At 44.8% G+C, this 21,147-nt stretch overlaps 1 pseudogene; it reads right to left on the bottom strand.

Annotated features, from left to right (window-relative positions):
• Nucleotides 1-3,947: 3,947 nt before the first annotated feature.
• Nucleotides 3,948-21,147, bottom strand: part of LOC138492971 (cytochrome P450 2J4-like) — a 132,439-nt pseudogene continuing 115,239 nt past the window's right edge.

Raw genomic sequence — 21,147 nt, 5'->3', positions numbered from 1 at the left:
AGCACCCTGACTGGGATGCAATTCTAGGGGTGCCTTCAACTCTTCAACTCTGCAAATGAACAGTGTGAATAGATGGGTATGCAGCATACAGAGATGAGCTTGCTTACATACTAATAATTGCTGATGTGTGAAACTGAGAACTTGGAGGAGCACGACTCTGCAGCATGGACACCAATACCCACAAGGTTGAGAACTTTGATCATAGAAAATATCAGGCTATTTGCAACTCTGGGCTGCCCCTCTGAGGGTTGTAGTGGAGCCCCTAGCTTCTTGGACCTCGGTTGTACACAGTGCAGAACTTGGTTAGTTGACCTCTTAGTGGGATGTAGGACAGTCTTGCACTGTCTGCACCACTGCTAGGATGCAGTGAAGCACCGAGCTGTCAGGTCCAATCCCTTGATAATATGTACTCTCTGCGAGTATCTTCTAGTCACTTTGTGAGCTCTTGGGCTATACAGAATCATATTGGATACCATGAAAGCCTAGCTGTCTGCATCCTTCCTCATGATTGAGCCCAGACGCAGGCCACACTAGTTGGTCAGAGAGAATGTGTACGATAGACTCTGAGTTGGCTGCACCTCCCTTTAGATGCATTGGGATCCTGAGCAAAGTTCTCTTTAGCGCATATGTGGGCACCCACACATTTTGCTTCTTCTTTTAGCAGACTGAATCATATGCCACAAATGTCTATGCATAGCCAGCAGGCATGAGTGAAACCGTGGCTTCACTAGAGCCGGCCTATTCCTCAAAAGAGATCCTTGCCCTTCCCTTGTCTGGTCATGTATAAGCAGGTGGGTAGCCGCACACCAGCCACTGCTGTCACGACTATCAGCGTTAATCATAACGTGATGCCTAAACCCAACATGGCAGTTCCTGCAGTCCACTGCAGTATGTGCAGCAGTCTAGTTGCCGCGCCCCAGAATGCCTTGCAACGTTTCCAGGCCAACGCGCCGACAGCTAATCTGTCTGCTTCTCCCAGACATGGACGCGTTGCTACTCTCCAAGGAGCTTGCGAACGCTACGTGAGTCCGTGTTAGGGAATTCTGTTTCTCTTTCAACTCAGACTCGTTGGTCACTGATCAAGCCTTTAGCAACCTTAAAGAGCTATTCACTTCAGCACCGATTCTCCTAACTCCAAGCCAGAACCAGAGATTCATCGTGGAGACTGATGCGTCCCAACATGCCTTAGGTGCCGTCCTTCTACAACCGGATGATTTAGATCAAGAGAGCCCAGTAGCATTCCTCTCCAAAACTCTCTTGCCCTCTAAGATCAACTACACGGTTTTGGAGAAGGAACTTCTCGCTATTAAGCGTGCCTTTGAGGAATGGCAACACTTACTTTTAGGAGCCAAATTCCTGGTTTAAGTACAGACCGACCACCATAATCTTCGGATACTTCAATATGCCCAGACCTGTAACAGCCGTCAAGCTAGACGGGCTCATTTTTTCTCTCCTTTCAAGATCACATTTTCATTTATTCCCGGAAGGGAGAATTTAAGAGCAGATGCTCTGTCTCGCAATGACCACCCTGTTAACAATCCTTTCAGATCTGAACCTATATTTCCACTACTAACCATGGGACTGGTGTCAACCCCTGACTTTCTGTCTCACCTTAAAGCTCACTCTAATTCCATGGCAAAGAGATCACTTTCCTTATCCAACCGTTCGGATCTGGTTAAAGAGGATGGATGTTATTTCATGGGACAAAGGGCTTACATCCCGACTCGTCCTCTTCAGAAGGAGGTTTTGGATATGTGCCACAAATCCAAGATAGCAGGACATTGAGGCTTCACCTCCACTTTGGACCTGGTTTCACGTTTCTTTTGGTGGCCTACTTTTCGAAGAGACACCAAGGAATACGTGACTTCTTGTCCCACCTGCTTACAAAATAAGATGCCTAGACAAGCACCATTGGGAGAACTAGTCAGAATGCCTTTACCATCTCGTCCATAGCAAATAATATCCACGGATTTCATTGTTGATCTTCCCCAATCTCAAGGCTATTCTACTATTATGGGTACAATTGACACATTGACAAAGCTGGCACATTTTGTTCCTTTGATTGGGATACCCTCTGCTCCTCAAATGGCACGTATTTTTGTCAAACATATCTTTTCCCTTCATGGATTACCTGAAACTATCATATCGGACAGAGGCCCACAGTACACTTCTCAATATTGGAAATTAGTTTGCTGATTTCTTGGAATATCCTGGGCTCTTAGTTCTGGATATCACCTCCAATCCAATGGGCAAACTGAAAGGCTAAATCAGACGTTAGAAGGATATCTAAGGAGTTACATCTCTGCAGCACATGACGACTGGAAGGATCTCCGGCCACTGGCTGAGTTCGCTTATAATAAATTGTATCATTCGGCTATTCAAACATCCCCTTTTCAGTGCACCTTTGGGTTCAATCCTACTTCTTTTCCCACTTTGAAGAGATCTGACACTAAATTTCCAGACCTAAACCAACTGACGGAACAGATTCGTCAAGGACACCGCTCCGCGGTTATCACTCTATGTCATTCCCAGGACAGGAGAAAGCATTTCGCTGATCGTCATCGAACACCAGCTCCTATCATCAAACCCCGAGATTGGGTATGGCTTTCGTCAAGATTTCTACCTAGACATTTAGTTCCATCTAAACTCTCTCCTCGGTACTTTGGTCCTTTCCAAGTTCTCGCTGACATAGGTACTGTAGCTTTCAGACTCTGCTTACCTAGTTCCTCGACAAGAATACACCCAGTTTTTCATAAAGAGTGAACATTACACTTGAAACAGAAACATATTTAAGCAAAAGAAAATAAGATTCTTGTGTCCATTCTTTCTTGGGCTTTATTCTCTAGTGTGCCACAAAAGTAAGTATTGACTTTTTAGTTTTTAACTCAAAGATGTCACATCAAAGATAAAAGAGAACATTTTCAATGGGATCCCAGTGGAGTCTCTTTTAGGAATGAGAGAGTGGGGACGTTATTAATGTGGGACATAATGAGAAACCTACTCAACAGGAGTGAGAGGTGGCACTTTCTGATGGTGGTTAAGTAGGGGTGGGCGAAATGAATGCCAGCAAAACGAAACTGGCAAAATTCACCATGGATTCCTTTCACCAGTCAGGTGTTTTATTTCCCTGTCCGACACGTCTTTTGATGGTTTTCTTTTTACTCAGAAATGTAATCCCCCCCCCCAGAAATACACTTAAACACACACACAATTTGGGATAAAATGAAATTTTGGGGGCGGGCAAAGGCACAAACAAGTCAATTTCGCTCTGGTGGTGAAATTGGAGGATCTGGCACATTTTAGCTGGAATTTACCAATTTTCCAACGGAATGAAATTCAGCCATTCCACCCACCCCTAGTAGTAAAAGATTCGGCAGAAATGATGGTGAATGGAGCAAATGAAACAATTCTCCATGGCAACCAGGATGTGAGTCACAGCTCTGCAGCGAGGGAATTCAGAAAACAATGGGGATCCCTCTGGCGGGGCGTGGCACTAAGGGTTCGGGGAGAGAACATCAGCAGAAGGATAGGGGTAGTGGTGCTATGATCTTTGCCTTCCTTTCTACTAGGTGAACACCTCTTCAGTGAGGAGTGGGGTGGGATGCTTATCAGACAGTAGTGCCATCCTTCCCAATGAGGGAGAGCAGTGAGAATATCTCTGATGTTCATCTGACAATGGCGCCACTCTTTCTAAGAGCTGCAGGCCTCTTCAGTGAGGAGGCCCTATTGGGCACTCTACTGTACCATGCTACAGGGGCACAAACAGCGTAGGCAAAAAAAGGGGAACATGACTATCCTTAATTCGAGGCTCTTTACAGCTCCAAACCCACCGCAGACTTATTGATGGGAAGCATGCGATGGAAAGGGCGGCGGCGGAGGTTGGCACGAGAGACGATGAGGCAGCCGTTCACATGCGTCCTTCATTAGAGTCCATAAGCCCCCAGGAACTACTTCATCCAGTGTGGAACGGCACAGACCCTGTAGGGGTGCGGCTGTAAAGTGGCCAGTAAAATATAGTCGAGATGCACTTTCTTCACCCCCACAGGCAGTTGAAAGGTGAAGGCCCGTAGCAGGCTGGTGAAGAAGATGAATAGCTCGATTCTGGCCAACTGTTCCCCCAAACACACGCTATGGCCTGTGAGAAAGAGGAGAGGTATACATGAAATCATTATTAGCAACATTTAAGCATACATCAAAGGCATTCTCCTTTAGAGACCAAAAGAGGATAGAAGGTACTCCAGACACAGACCAGCTGTGAGCCTCTTGGTTAGAATGTCCAAGTGAGCTTTATGGTACATAAACACAGTGGTGAAGGGGTTCCAGTTACCCTTGAGGTATTTTCAATAAGGCCACCCAATGGCCATCCTCATGCCCTCTAGCTCAGGCCCCCAGATTACGCTACGTTCACTTTTTTCCATTTAATTTGTGCCTATTTATTTATTTTTATTTATTTAGCATTTGTAGCGCGCGCCAAACCCGTAGGTATCTGGGCGCTGGAGAGCAGGTAATACACATTACAGGATTACCACAGGTAACCATAGAAAACAATGGTTTGGCATAAATCATGTTACGCATATTTACAGACATAAGTTATTTACATATACATTTTTCACGTCAGTACATTATCAGTAATATTTACATGTGCAACCTTATTAACATAGGTAATTTGCAAATGAGGTAGAGCAAATATATTCACAGGAGCATATTGCGTAAGGATGAAACTGTATCTAGCACTTATCGCCAAAGCCCTGAACTGCAAATAGAAGCAATGGTACATATTTGTATACATATTTGGATAAGAGAAAGTTATACAATGGTACATTTAAGAAGAAGGGAGAACGTGCATTTTCAGCTGTGTACGAAAGGAGGAGTATGAAGTAAGAGATGGCATGGGCAGAGGAAGAGAATTCCAGAGCTTAGGAGCTAAGAGCGAAAAGGAGCAGAAGCGGTATCGGGCACAAGGAGAACGTGGAACAGAAAGAATAAAAAAGATATTGAGAACATAGGTAGGGCGAGATGGTTGGTACCAGGATAAAAGAGCGGTGAGATAAGAAGGTGCCAAGCCATAGAGACATTGAAATCAATAGAAAGGACCTGATTTTCAAGACAGAGTTCAAATGATAGCCATTGGAGTTAGTCAAGAGCCTGGGACATGCAATTGCGAGAGGGTAGGCAGCATATGAGATGTACAGAAGAATGGAAGACAGAACGGAGTGGAGCAAATTGAGAAGCAGGCAGGCCAAGAAAGAGGGAAGAGCAATAGTTGATACGTGAAAGGATAATGCTGAAAACTAGGAGGTTGGTTGCGCAGAAGGTTAAAAAGGGGTCATGTTTGCATATGTTGAAAATGTGAAAATGGCAGGCCTGAGCAGTAGCTAGAATGTATGGGGAAAAGGACAAGGAAACAACTTGGCCCACGGGAGTATGGCCCACGAGGTTCAGAAATCTTGATCATAGACACAAGAATGTTACGTTTTACCATTCTCCATCCTACTTTCAGAGAGGGAAGGAAATTCCTGTTTTCGGCATCCTTCCTCTGCTAAACACACACACACTTAGGCCACAGCACATTGTCTATGTGGATGTATTAGACATTGGGAAACAGCCGTATTGTTATAAGTCTTTACCAATACTGTGTACACAACTTAATATTTTGCATATATATTGTTAAGTGCATGTCCGAGGAATCCCAAAGTTGAAGGCCTGGGCCCTACACAAGAAACCCACACCCTCCACCTGAGGAACATAAGCACACATATTACTCTTAAGAGTTGGTGCTGGGGTCTGCAACCTGTGATTCTCTTGTTTTGGACTACAACTCCTATGACCCCCACAATCGACTATACTGACAATGAATGCTGGGAATTGTAGTACAAAACATCAGGAGACCCAAGGATTGTAGAGCCCTGAGTGTAGTAACGTATCCGTATTGTTCCATAGCATACAGATGGAGAAGATCAAATCTAATGTTGGGATATTTATTTATGGTTTCTGGTATGTTGTCCCGTCTGCGAGTGCTATTGAGTGATAATGCTGAGAAGCTGCAAGGACATTTATATAGCACCCATAAATCAGTCAATCATTGCAACCATGTTAAATTTTTCCATCAAAGCAACAGCCATTATGTGCACAAGAGCATTCCTCAGGATAATCAATGGCTCTGTGCGTATTAACATTTAATGCTGCATTGCACATACATGGAAATACAATACTCTGGGGGAACCCACTCGGAAATTCTGCTGTTGTCTAGACAGAAATTCATGAACTGATAAACCAAGTCTACTACCTACTTATGGAGTGGCAGGCAGCCTAATGTGCCTGGGCACATAATTGTCCACCAAGCACCAGTGTAAAGCCAATGCAAGAGAGATGGAGTAAAGATCGGTCAAAGGTGGATTGTCGAGAGAATTAAAGTGTGAGGTGCATGGGGGTAAGAGGGATTGCAAGAAAGTGTTCTTGTGGTGGTGTGAGGTGCTCTACTTTAATATGGAGTGCTGGAAACGTAGCCCGGGCCCATGAGACAAATATGTTCAATGTACAATGGTTCCAATGTACCATAGGGGAACCGGCCATGACTCCAATATAGCATTGCCCACAAATGTCACAAATGGCAAACACCAAGTATTTTGGAGCACCACTGCTCTCAGCTTTGCACAGTATTTCTAACGGGGAGGTCGGGTGGGAACTTGAAATCCATGCATACAGTAGGCACACTAATGTGCAGATAACGCTAAAATAGTAAAAACAGAAATGCATCTGTGAGTCTGTATCTCATAAAAAATTAAAAAATAAACACACTTACAACAATACATACCAGAAACATCAGGTGTTAAATAACAACAGTACATAGTAAACAGGAAAAAGTTGGGGCTACATTTGAACGAAACAAATTATGAATCAATTACATGAATAACCCTGGTCTAAAATGTAGAATTTACTGTACAGATAAAAGTACCAGCAGTGGGACAGATCTAATCCTTGGACTCAATTGATTTAGGGGTCATTAGGTTTATGAAGGCATACACTGGCTACAGGCCCTGGTTCCCAATATATCATGGGTGCCCGGTAGGCGTTCGAGCCCACAGCCACAGCTGCTACAGAGAGCTACTGGCACCTGCATTTCGATGTGTATGAAATGACACACCTATGTCACACTCTCCTCCCACTTGCAGCTTCCACCCTGCCCAATGGCAAGGAGCCACCTGGTGGTGAAATGATAAACAGCATCTCAAAGGAGTGTGTATGACCAGTGCAGAAGATACATTGGGGATAATAATTGTGTCCAGATGTGTGGATGATGTGGGCGGTTGTTTTGCCCAGGCACTGTGTGTTTATGTGCTAGACTGGCATATTCTCAAACCAGGGTGTCTCTTTCTATATAGCCTATTGTTGGTGGTGACCATATTGCTTTTTTATTCAACTTTATGCCACGAAACTGAACTTCAATTTGATTATAAATCAATGTAAGGTTTATAGAGATGAAGATAGGTTTATGCAGAAAACATCATAGAACTTTTATTTTTGATTACAATTGAATGTGATACAGGATCTTATATATACACGTGCCCATTCTGCTAAAATATATACACATGCAGAAATACTGTTTTTTAGGTCTCTAGGACATGTCAATGTAGCTGTGCTAATATAATTGAACGTACACCTCTCTCTATTTCATAGCCAGCACTGTTTCTGTCTAAAAGTCCGGGAAACATTACCTGCAGGGAAAGGTAAGAATGGCTCTCTGGTGAGGAAATTGCCTTCTTCGTCGTGGAAGTGGTGGGGGTTAAACTGATGGGGCGTGTTCCGGATCATACAGGACTGAGGACAGGTTCGGTAAAATGATGGCGCCCTGCAATGGAGAGCAGAGGGTTAGTCAGCTCAGCCCAGTTTGTGAAACAGCTGGAACATGAAACACACATGCCCCCATCACCCTGCAGCAGCTCCCTGTTTTCAGCCTTCTCTTAATGCCGAGCTCAGACATAGGGCCTCATTACACGGTAGGCGGAGGACCAAGGTGCTATTAGCACCTTGGTCCATGCCGGTAAAATACCGGCACCGCCTTGGAGGAAAGGGAAATTACCGCCCTATTCCAAGGTTGGCGGGGCGGTAATTCCCCCTTCCCCCATTGCCCTTCCCCATTCCCATTTTTACCCCATAGGGCTCTATGGGAATGGGAAAGGCGCTAATTACGGTGCCGCAAATTGCGGTACCGTAATTAGCACCCTGGTCCCTTTGCGGGTTGGTTTTTAACGCCTGCTAAACAGCAGGCGTTAAAGTACCAACCTGCAAAGGGACCTCGTAGTAAGGCGGTAAGGGTTTACCGGTACCGGTGCCCTTACCGGTACTGGTAAACCCTTACTGCCGTCCGTGTAATGAGGCCCATAGTAAGGTTAGCTTATAGAGGAGGGGTTGATCAATATGTCACAAATATTTTGTGGTTACGGGGGATGAGTGCGAGAAGGAAAACACATTAGGCAGGAGAAGAAGAGTTGCAGGAGGTGGGACATGAGAAGAACAGAGGATAGAGTGACAGATATGTTTAAAAGGGATAATACGTATAAAGGGATCAGCAAGTTACAAAACAAGCATTGGCAATGTCATTAGTTTTGTCGTTTACTGCTGTTCTTTGCATTTTGCGTTTATCGGCACCAGTGTGCAAGGAAGAGAACGCAACATTTCAAAGGAGGATGGGATAAGGGGTGCAGGTGTGCCATAGAATGAGAAGTAGAAAAGAGCAAGGGAGGAAGCCATTGATAGAGGGTGTCATCGATGATCAGCAAGAGGAAATATTAGCGAGAAAGGGTGAGAGTGAGAGGGTAAGAAATAAAGTGAGAGTGTGAAAGAAAGGTGAGAGGGAATCAGGAGAGGGGGTAAGGTGAGATTGTGGGGGAACAGAGGGGGTCCGATGGGATAGGGAGTGGTACTGGTGGAATACATGATGTAGGGTGGGGCTAGAGAGAGAGAGTGGGTAGGGGGTGTTGTGGGGGTAAAGAGAGATGGGTTGGGGTTGAGTAGAGCAAGAGGGGATAGGATGCATGGCGGTAAAGAGAGAGGGTGTAGGGTGAGTGGTGGGAGATATTGGATGTAGGGTGGGTGGGTAGGGTAGAGAGAGTGGGGGAATGGTGGGGAGTGGGGGTAGATATATTTCCGGTAGGTTGGCTGGGTGGCGGTAGGGTGGTGGGTGGGGGTCAAGGTAGTGGGGGTAGAGTGGATGGGTGTGGTAGAGAGAGTGGGTGTAGGATGGGTGGGGTAGAGAGAGGGTAGAGAGAAAGGAGGTAGGGTGGGTGGAGACAAGAGAGTGTGCGTAAGGTGGGTGGTGGGGAAGATAGTGGGGGTAGGGAGAGTGGGGATGGGGGTGGATATCAGTAGAGAGAATGAGGGTAGGGTGGGTGGTGTAGAGTGGTGGTAGGGTGGGTGGTGATAGAGAGAGTGGGGGTGGGTTGACTGAGTGGGTGGGGGTGGAGAGAGTGCTGTGTGGGGTAGCTGAGTTGTGGTAGTTGGTTGGGTAAAGGAAACATGAACAAAAAACAGCCTTAGGAGGACTTGTCAAATGTTGCCCAAAATACCCAAACATAACCTAACCAACTCATGTAATGGGGGTGGGGCAGGTGGGGATAGAGAGAGTGTAATTGAGATGGGGATAGAGTAAAGAGTGTGGGGGTGGGGATAGAGAGAGTGGGCATGGATTAGGTGGGTGTTAGTAGAGAGGCAATGTGACAGGTCAGAAATGTGAGGCAGAGAACTGTGAAGGTTTTTCAAAAGATGGCATTTTATTAAATAAAAAGGTTGGATACACGCCTCACTATACCTGCCTAAAATAAACTAAAGGAAACACTCTAACAAAGGATATCTGTCCCTCACACTTAAACATACAGTAACTCAATAGGGTAATGCATAGTAGTTCAAAGGCAACACAATTATAACAGTTAAATTCACAATATAACAGCAGTCTCTCTTTGTAATCTGGGTGAATTCCCCTTACCCAGATTCAAACAGGATTGTGCTCCACAGTTCCAAGAAAGAAACAAGAAAAACCTGGTATCTGACAAAGTTCCAACACAGTTCTTTATTACCCAAACTTGACAACAGAAAGTCTTGACAACAGAAAGTTCCAACACTGCAGTGGTTCAACAAAAAGGTTCTTCCCCTTCCTCTTCCAATAATTCGATTCAGAATTATCTTCTTCACCTAAAGAATATTTTCTTAGTTTATCAATAGCAACACACATCGTCTTTGTCAAGATGTTTTGCCACAACTTATTATTTCTGAAGATATATGACACTTCTGCAGCAGTTGTATACAGTTCTTTGTTCAGCAATAAAAGTCTGTCAGAATAACTTGTTAACACCACTTTCATCAACTCCTACCTGGTTTCCACCGATGACAGGCGTACTCTTTCAATCACACCTGGTTTACTCCAATGCCTGGCCTACTACTTCAAAGGTTCGCTGGTCGGGTATACTCACCTGTCCGAACAATAATTCACAAGTGCCTCTTGTTGTTAGAATCAGTCTACAACAGCTTTGCAGTTGACATTGCTTTACAACATCATACTTTAAGCAATAATTCAGGGAAAGCAAGATTCACATTGGCACTCTTTAGTACACTTTTCTTTTGAACTTTCCAAAACCACTGCAAGTTGTGCTCCTTGCCTTCTGAGCAACCTTTTCCAGAAGGGCAGCCTTCTTGCCACTCTTGTTTCCCCACTGTGTTAGCAACCAAACACTGACATGAATAAGGTTTTATTCTGCCTCTTCCTTGTCTTTGGCAATCTGGGTTCATACCAGCTTTTGTTATATGCTTCTTCAAATATGGGCAATAAACTTTATAACCTTTGAAACGTTCATTAATCCCTTCCTGCCTTTGGCAATATCCAGTGCTCTAGATAGGATTTGCAAGTGGGAGTATTTTCTACCTATTTTTTTTAATATAGGGAGTACAATTATTTTGTAGGGAGTAAAAATGGAATTCAAATTCTCAATGAGAGTATTTTGAAAATGGGAAAAATATGTTTTAACTGGAAAATTGAAATGTTTTTGTAATAATTAGTTCTTTGCACCTAAAAGATACAAGTTTACTTCTTCTGATCGAGCAGTCATAACAGTAGTTTCTTCCTGTAATACTATGTGCATTACTGGTCCAAATGTATCCAGGAAGCTGTGTGGGTGAAAGCAGGGGCACAAAGTCAGTTTCCTATTTTTTGTTGGGAGTATTTCTACTCCCTATTTTTATTTTCTGGGACTATTTGCCTATTTTTAGGGAATACAAGTGGCTGATACACCCCTTATCTGTAGGGCTGGCAATATCTGTTGTTTTTAAATTGTCATGATTGTGGTTTCTTTTGGCTTGGGTAATGGTTGTCTGCATTAGGTTTTAAAAGTATTGTCCCATCTAGTTGCTGGATTCCCAACGAAACTTGCATGCTTACCAACATAGTCATTTGTTTTGGAAAAATACTGTTATATTAGATGTCTGATAGTTTGGCATTCAAAATTACCTTCTGTATTGCACTCACTCACACGAAATTGTTTTCTGCTTTAGAAACACCTTATTGAGCATGCGAGCGGTCTCTGAGCACTCTGGGGTCACTATCTGCTGGGGAACTCACTGAGTAAGGCTTGCGCGTCCGATTCCCTCGCTGCTCACAGATACTCTGTTTCAGTGGCTCCTCACAACCCAGCAATCTGCTTCTTTGGTTCACCTCCACCTGTGCCACTTGAAAAAGGCACCTCCTTTGCTCCGGAGGTTCTCTGGTGCTCACCGGCCGTTGGAGACACCCTTGTTGGGAAGACAGCTTTCCACGCTTTCGCTTCATACTGCTCAGCCTCTGCAAAACAGGTCTTCAGAGGGTAAGCTTCCTCCTGTCATGCTTCCCGCTGTGCAAACTCTGCAATCAAGGCTTCTAGAGGCGAACACCCTGTCAGGACCGGCTACTGTTCTCTTGTCAACAGGGGTCCCGGTGTCTTCTCCCTGCTCCAGGTTCTGCTTCTGTTGCTTATGCTGCTCACACTGCTCTCCCTGCTCACTAATGGCCTGTGCCCGATGGCGCCTTTTAAGCCTCCCATTCTCCCTCAGGTGTGGGTCATTTCAACTAGGAAGCTGACCACTTCTACAGTTTTTTGTTTGTCTTTAGCCCTCTTCTTCGTCCCAGTACTTCGGGAATTATGGGAATTGAAGTACCTAATGACAACATTTGCTAGCTTTATTTTCACCCTCAAACTTATTTCCATTATCCATGCAGTACCCCTTGGGAAGACCCCACACAATTAAGACTACAAGTGCAAGTACAAATTCACCTTTGGTACAAGCCTGTACTACAGAGTAAAGTGGTAGCGATTTATCTCAAGAGTATCTCAAGAGTAAAGTGAGCAGGATCAGAAGTTACACAAAGGACAGCAATTACTATGGTTCAAGCAAACACTGATTCGAGGTTTCTGAGTAAAAGAATACACATTTATTTACACCATCAGTTATAAAACAGTTCACTAATTTAAGGCATCAGAAAATCACAATCTTAATACACTACACAACACCCAATCAATTCTGGACAAGTTAAGCTCAAAATGAAGTGTGAGCAAAATGGCTCTCCAGCAATAAAAAAGGGAGGGAAAGAACAATCAACAACACCAACATGTGATAAGCAGGGAAATCTAGAAAAGGCTTACTACAACTAGGAGTCAAATTAATAGGCCTGGGCCAATGTTAATGGTTCAGAGTCTTTGCAGAGGATCACACAGTTCAGAGTAGTTTGCGGTTAAGTCTTTGCCAAGAGTTCAAAACGAAGTTGGTCGTAGAAAAATGTTATTCAGAAGAATAGAGAAGGACAAGCCTTTGGAGAGGCGAAAGATTTAAAACACTTTCACCGCGGTCGGACGAAACGAACGACCGGATTTGAACAGTACCTTAGATGAAGAAGAATGCTGTAGCTGAGGCGGTTGTTCCTGGCAGTTCCTCCAGGCTCACGGTTCCTAAGGCGACTGTCAGACTGACAAGAAGGAGGAAGACTGGAGGGTCCTGCACTGCCCAGGCAAAAAGTCAGCAGCAGAGCAAAGCGTCGAAGAAAAGGTGCGCTCCTTAAAAGCACAAATGGACTCTCTTTTGCTGGCTATCCGGTTTCCTGTAGCGCAGCAAATTTGACCAGGCTGAAGTGGAGGTCCAAGGGGTATGTGAGCTGGTTGGTCCCACCAGGCTCAAGGGAAGAAGACTCCTTGCAGATCTTCACTGTCATCGGAGTTTTGGGCGATTCGGACCTGCAGCAGGGCTTCACCGTGATGTCCAGTTGTTGCAGCAGTCGTCTTCCTTCAGCTGCTCGTTGGTTCTCTCATTCCAATGGCAACTCTGCCTTCCAAGTCCCAGAGACCTGCTTTTAAGCAGTTTTCCCCCATTCACACAGCCTGGCTGTCATTTCACACAGCAGGGTGGCTGTCCTGGAAGGACAGCCACCTAGCCACTCAAACTAGAGTGTGTCTTGGGTCTCCAAGGGGACCCTCTGCAGGGGGCCTCAAACCCCTCCCTCAGATCCTGTCAACCCAGACACAGACACTCAGGCACCTAAGGAGGGCTTCTGTGCAGAAGCCTGCCAAAGGACGGCGCACAGAGTAAAACACGAGAAAGACCTTTACAAAAAGAAATGGTGAATAAACCCAACCCGAACCAAATAAAATTAAAAGGGGTCCAGTGGGTAAAGTTCGAGGCTACCACCATAGCCTCTAACAGTACTGAGACTATTTCATAGCTCGTGGTAAAATAAAAATGGTAGATAGCACTGCCACCAGCCTAATCTTAGAGAAAGGGGGACGAAATAATGTTCCATGAGAAACAGACAAAAAGGGATAAGTATTAACCCTTCCAGTACTCTATGGAAGATAGTGTGTACTGGGTCTGTAAATTTAAAAAGACTAGTAAAGTCAATTGCAACTTTACATGTTCTGGGAGACAGTAGTCAGTCCCAGAAAATGGACTTAAAAGTGGGAAGTCTAAAAGACAACCCTGTGTCACTGCACTAAAGGTGCTGTGTGACACACAGTAGAAAGATTATGCCTATGGAGTAGGTGAAACTCCATAGTCCATGAGCACAAAATGTACAACACATAGCCAAAAACACATGTAAGAGTGGGCAAAAAGGCTCACACTCTTAGCAGGTGAAGAGTTTAAATCCTAGAAATCCAGCAAAGCTGCTGAGGGACTCAGTAGGTAAGGGAAATTAGCCGTTCTGGAGAATTCTCCCTAACAATAAGGATCATTCGCAAGGCTGGATTGTATAGAAGAATATAGTTCTTTAGAGTTTCAATTGTTATTATTCACAGACTTCCTTTCACTGTACCTTTGTGAGTTAGGGTAGCTTCTAGCTCTATGAGTGTCCAGTGTTTTAGAAGGGTTTTTCTTTCTTTCAATCCCTAAGGGTTTATGATTGTTTTTCCCATTTTAAGATGCACAACTTGGGTAACACAAAGATAGTTATGACAACAAGCCATTACATACTTTGATATTGAGGAGACAGCCTTTCTAGCGGAAGACAAGTACTGCGTTTCACTACACAGACTTCTCTAATTCCCCTGCACCCTTTTTCCTCCAAGGTGATCCTCCTGCAGAACACCCCTACCCCCCCGAGTCAGGATCAGAAAGCGTCTGCATTTCCGTGGCCACCTGTAGGCAGGGGCTTAGTGAGGATTTCATAGGATTCATCACAGCAGCCTCGGTAGGAATAAAAAGGGATTGCTGCCAAAAAGTAGCCTAAAAATAGCCAAATTGTACACGGAAATACGACTTGCTTCTTACAAAGCTGAGGATTGGAGCAAATCTTGTTAGGTAGCTCCTCATTGGTTCGTAAGGCGGAGGAGTTTGGAAAAATATATTTTAGTGAGTTGGCCATTTCATGCCGTGGCATTGCTGGTTGCTATGCCAACCAGATATTATCAGTACTGAACCCCATTTCCCTCTCTCTTTTGTAACAATGGTTTCAGTAAGTTTGTGGCTTGCTCCACAAAAATTAGCCAAACCCAAAAATGAAGACAGGGAATACAGAAGCAGAATCGGGACTACAAGGGAAGCAGTATGAAGGGATTTAGAGATGGGGCAGTGAAGAGGGATGGGATATTTGCTGTTTATTTGTGGCTACTGTCAGAATAGCAATATCAGAGATTTCTGACTGCATTCTAAGCATTCTGATTGGCTACATGGCAGCCAATAATGGAATCCATGTGTTAATGGGAGATGTACTGGAAGGAGAGAAAGAGCATAGCTAAGAGTTTAGCTCTAATTATCCGAGGAACAGCTGTTTCTAAGAGGCTGCTACCTTTTGTTAATTTCAATGCAGCATCTCTATCGTAGCAGCCTAGGTGCATTTACTCATCTGTCTGATTCGAAAGTACATTCTTGCAATTTTAATTGTGATATGAATACTGTTCATCTTCACTACTCCTCTTTTCAACTATCTTAAATTAGTTGCTAGAAGGCTTGTTCTATGCTGTTGTACTGTTGGAGAGTAGAGTAGGCAAAATACCCACACATAATGGCCACCAATTTGAGAAAGATGAAAATAATGACTTTTTAATTAAATAATCTGGGTGATAACTGGTGTTTTTTTCTGAAGCATCCACACTCTGGGGTATTGCCTAACCAAAAGGTACTGATTTCGAAGTATGGAACTCAGCATTGGTCCTACATGGATTACAATGTGTGATCTGCAGGTTTCATGCAGATCTTTGGAGCTAGAACATGCGACTCACTACAGGTTTGGTGGTAGCCTTGCCGGTAAAACCAGCAGGCTGCCGCCAAACTTGCAATTTTTTCCGGGGGGGCCCTTGAATGGGCAATAACCGGGACATTACGGCTATGCCGGACCCAGTAATTGCCCATTTGCGGATGCCGGAATGGAATGCTCCCCATTCCCATTTGGGAAATGAGGAGGTCGGATGCACCGGCACCATTCAGAATGGTGCCGGTGCATCCGACGTGCTCTGCTCGCGGGTGCCGGTACGGCCGCCAGGTCAGACCTGGCGGCCGTAATGGCACCCGCGAGCAGAACTCGTAGTTTGCCGGTCCGGGAACTACGGTACCAGCAAGCTTACCGGTAATGTAGTTCCCGGACCAGCAAATTTATGAGACCCACTGAGCTATTTTACTGAATAAATGAAAAATTAAATGAATAAATGATTTAAATAATTTTTTTCGCAGTGCAATGCACCCAACAAAAGTACACACATAAAGCGTAAACACATATTCACATAGTACATTAGAATAAAATTGCCACAATTCCGCACATGTATAAAATAAAATACAACATAAAATGATTCAAACCATTACACAACATTTCAAAAACCCTAATCCGTATCCCAAAAACGACCTCCTAGACTATTTCAGCACCTTACTTCAAAGGAGCTTTCCCTTTTCACCAATGCTACCAACAAATACCATATCACCATTTGACAAACATATGGGCTACTTAAAGAAAATATGCAATCCAGGGCGTTCCTAAAATTCCTTAGATTTCTTTGGATATCTGTGTATAGATTACAAAACATAATAAATTGTTCTAAGAAGGTTAGTGCTGCTCTGCAAGGCCACTGTGAATCATTTTCCCTGGTATGTGTCCACCTACCCAACTGTGTTTTAATTAATCAATAAACCCAGAAGGCTGGGGGGATTTTGGGCTTAACTTTACCTGGGCTAAAGTTAAGCCCAAAATGCTGTCATTACCTACCCCGTTATTTGCAATATTTGCAATTTCATTTTAGGGCGAAGTCTAGTAGGGAATAAAAACATTTGCCCAATTTTATGAAATAAGAGCAATAACAGTCCTGTAGCTTTAACTTGTGTATATGTGTTTTATGTGGATAGTCTATTTTGGGTTCCATGTGTTAATATCCCCGCAAAAATGTCATGAGGATCCGTTTGAAGTCCAAAGCCAAGTGCAATTCCTGGTATGACTCTGACCTAGCTACACTTAAATGTATGTGTAGGGCAGCTGAGAGGAAATGGAGGACTTCCTGTTCATCCTCTGACAAACTGGCCTGTCGCCTGCTACAAAGGCAATACCGACTCTCTGTCCTCACCAAGAAGAGAGTCCACATTCAAGGTCGTGTCTCTGCGGCATCTAACAACTCGGCCGAACTCTTTAAAATCTTCAAGGAGCTGGCCAACCCTGCTGCAGTCTCTACCCCTCCTGTTGCCTCCCAGGCTCTTTGCAATGCCCTTGCCTCTCAATTCATTTCAAAAACCCAGGACATCCTGTCCACCCTCTCCACCCACACTCCTCCTCTTCCCTCTCCATCTGTGCTTGCTGACCCTCCTTTAGCCACCCTCCTACCATCCTTCTCGTCCTTTCCTCTTTTCACCCCTGACGAGGTTGCTAGACAAGTCCGATCTATGAAAGCCTCTTCAAAACAGGTTCATCCCTGTTCCTCTAAAACCATCAAGGACCAGATTGACACCCTCGCTCCGGCCCTTGCTGATTTTTGCAACAACTCCTTTGCCTCTGGATCCTTCCCCTCCCCTCTGAAGCACTTCTTTGTGCATCCTTTTCTCAAGAAACCCACAGCTGATCCTTCTTCTCCAACTAACTATCGCCCAATTGCCATTACTCCCTTTCTTGGCAAACTCCTGGAAAGGTTGGCCATCTCTCAGCTTAACCTTCATTCCAAGTCTGTTGGCTGTCTCCATGACCACCAGTCTGGTTTCAGAGCTGCCAGAAGCACGGAAACTGCCCTCCTAAACATCCGTGAAGATCTGCTCACCAACCTTGACTCTAACATTCCCTCTGTCCTCATCCTCCTCGATCTCTCTTCAGCCTTTGACACGGTCAACCATAGCATCCTGGACAACCGTCTCCATAAAAACATGGGTATCACTGATCAGGCTCTGGCCTGGCTGACCTCTTTCCTCTCAGATCGACCCTCCCAGGTCCAACTTGGGTCCTTCCTTTCATCTATCTTCCTCTCTACCTGTGGTGTTTCCCAAGGGTCTAACCTCTCGCCCTGGCTTTTCAACCAACACCTGGCAACTCTCGCCCACTGCATTGCCATTTTCTGCTCAAATTTCCAGTGCTACGCTGACGACACTCAACTCATTTTCAGGCTGCCCTCTGCCACCTCCTCTCCCTCTCTCATCTCTGATTGCCTAACTGCCATTCAAGATTGGTGTGCCGCCAATGATCTTTGTCTGAATGCCAGCAAGATGGAGATCCCCCTCATCGGCACACCTTCACCGTCCTTTCCCCTCACTCTCTGGCTGGCCTCCCTTGGCCCTCCTCCTACCCCCACCTGCGCGGCTAAGAACCTCGGGGTCATCTTTGACTCCACCCTTTCCTTCTCCGCCCACATCTCTGAGGTCTCTAAAAAGTCAAATTTCCGACTGCACCTCCTCAGAGGTACTCTGCCTTTCCTCTCCTTCCCCCAGAAGCTCATGGTATCTCAAGCTCTGGTTCTCTCTAGCTTGGACTATTGTAACAGCCTCTTTCTAAATCTGCCTGCCTCTACTCTCCGCCCTCTGCAACTAATCCAGAACAGGACTGCGAGACTTGTCCTTGGCCTCAAGCCCTGGGATCATATCTCGCCAGCTCTGAAATCTCTTCACTGGCTCCCAGTGGATGCAAGGATTAAATTCAAAACCCTCTGCATTGTCCACAAAGCTTTCTGGGGCCTGGGTACAAAATACCTTCAGCTATCCCTCCACAAATACCTCCCCTCTCAAGCTCTTCGATCCTCTACCTCCAATTCACTCAGGGTCAGTCGTTTTTCTAAGAAACGAGCTGGGGGTAGATCTATGTCTTCGGCTGGGGCCTCCCTCTGGAACAGCCTCCCTGCCACTCTAAAACTTGAGGAGAACCATCTCTGGTTCCAGAAGCACCTCAAGACCTTCCTCTTTTCTTCTGCCTTCGCTTCCCCTCTCCCCTGCTGATCTGTTCTCTCTTGGCACCGTGCACCTGGCCACCCTCTGTCTTTTGGGCCCAGGTACCTGCTCATCCCGTCACCCTCCCGCACTGCCCCTGGGCCACCCCTTGCACTGGGGTCTGTATCTGTACCCATACAGTCCCCCCTTTTTCTTCCTGCACTTATCGGACCTCCCCTGACCGCTGCCTTAAACCTAGCACTTGCAAATTGCTGGCTGCATTACCACTGTTTGTTGCCTTTATTTATTTATTGTTATTTATCTGTTTCTCCTCTGCTTCGCTCTTTCCACCTCTCCCCCCTTCCATGCACTTTTCCCCTCCCCCTTCTCCCATGCACTTGCGCGTTCTCAATGTCACTGGGCCTAGTACGATCACTGTTTTGTTCTCCCCTTTTCCACTCCCTTGCCTTGTCGCGCTCTGAAACACTTGTGTACGAGCACGATAGAAATAAAATATCTATCAATCAATCAATCAACCATACAAAAATATCACCATATTTTTGCGGCGATATTATGGCATGGAACCTGCGGGGGACACCCTTGCAACCACTGCATTATTTGTAAAGCAGCGGGGTAACCCCTGCTCCTAAAAACCCCAAAAATGATCCCCCCCAAAAATATTGCCTATGGCCGTTCCAGACGACCATATATACGGCGATATTTTATAATATGTAGTGATACCCTATTTTGTATACATGTGTCCCTGACATTAATTCAGGTTTTCTATTAAGTATGTATTGCATGTTTTGGAGATTGTGGGGATAACTACAACTTTGCTGGTGCAGAATTAACATGCTGGTATTACCAGCACGTTTCTGCACTGGCAAAGTACAACTTTGCCGGTGGGGTGGAGGAATTACCTCCAGCTAAGAACTGATCTGTCAATAGAGTTTTAGGAGATGCTGCAAGCCTGGTGCTACAAGGAGAAGACCTTAATGACTGTGAAGTCAGAAAGGTTATGCTTGATGGGTATGGCTTGCTAAATTTGGGTGGCGGTATATAATAGGAATGAGTGAGATAATGGGAGAGTAAATTGAATTCCTGTTTTATTAAATGACAATAATGAAATATTAACTCCTATTTTAACATGTCCATCCATTTGATCCTTACTTATAGTAAACAAATTATAGTAATTTATATGTATAGGGTGGAAAATGGAAGATTTCCCTAAGAGGGTGAATGTATAAGAGCAGGACGTTTAGATCTTATAAGTTTATTGTAGTCTGTCCAGACTAGCCTGGTGGTCGTGTTCCTACAACAAGTCTATCATGCCCATGTCTGAGGTCCTACTTCGCTTTGCTGGTCAACCATCTAATATATCACCTCTAATTGTATACACACAAGCACATGGTTGCTTCATCTAACCTTGTAAAATATTGAGGTAGGCACTGAGTGGTTATGTCAAGTGAGGTTGTCTGCAAAATACTTAAGGACAGGGGGACTATCTTTGGCTCAGCAGTGGCTGGTCCTTTAAGCCTTTCACAGAGCCTGGGGGGGTCCTTGTGAGCCTGGGAGTGTTGAAACCATGCTCAAGAAAATATGGAGAGAAACCACTTCTACACACTCCACTAGACCCCTAACAGCCACGAACGGGCATGAACCGCCATGAACGGTCAGGTTCTATAGACAGGAATGTTGGACAAAATCATTAACCCTGGGTCTTCTAGGAGCAAATCCCTGGAATGGGCACCCTAGGAGTTGTTGAGGTCTGCAAGTAATTTCATGGGGATAGGTCTAGTGGTGTGTGAGGCAGGACTCCTGTTAGGATGACCCTTCTGGGAGGTAATCGACATAATCCAGCCTTGCCCAATCTTCTTGACCGGGGCTGCAGTTACCTTGTCCTATCGATAGAGGGCATCCTGCAGATTTTATGTCCAAAAAGGGGTGTAGAGTATGGTTACAGATAACATTTGCAATTCTACATCAGGTGTCATGGCCCTTTTCATAAACTGAGTGCCACTCAAACTAGGGTATGGTTGTTGGGTAGAGGGGAGAACACACCTAAAAGCAGAAGGATGTTGTAAATCTTTAAGCTGACATACCATTTTCTATAATAGGTTAATTTAGTTGATTAAGCAAAGTTATGGGTGCAAAGTAGGCATATGTGGTGATATTCTGGTAAGTAGCCGTCCTCTTCTGTCTGGGTGCATACATTTTAAAAAACAGTGTAATGAAACAGTATTCAGAGATAGTCCAAGTGGTTCAAAATTGTTAGCTTTAGCATTTCCATCCAACAACGTTTGATTTTGTGATTGAGTA

Source organism: Ambystoma mexicanum, chromosome 10 (genome assembly GCF_040938575.1).
Source record: "Ambystoma mexicanum isolate Mex_15411 chromosome 10, UKY_AmexF1_1, whole genome shotgun sequence".
NCBI lineage: Eukaryota > Metazoa > Chordata > Amphibia > Caudata > Ambystomatidae > Ambystoma > Ambystoma mexicanum.
The sequence above is the reverse complement of the archived record's forward strand: the minus strand, read 5'-3'. Positions and strand labels throughout refer to the sequence as shown.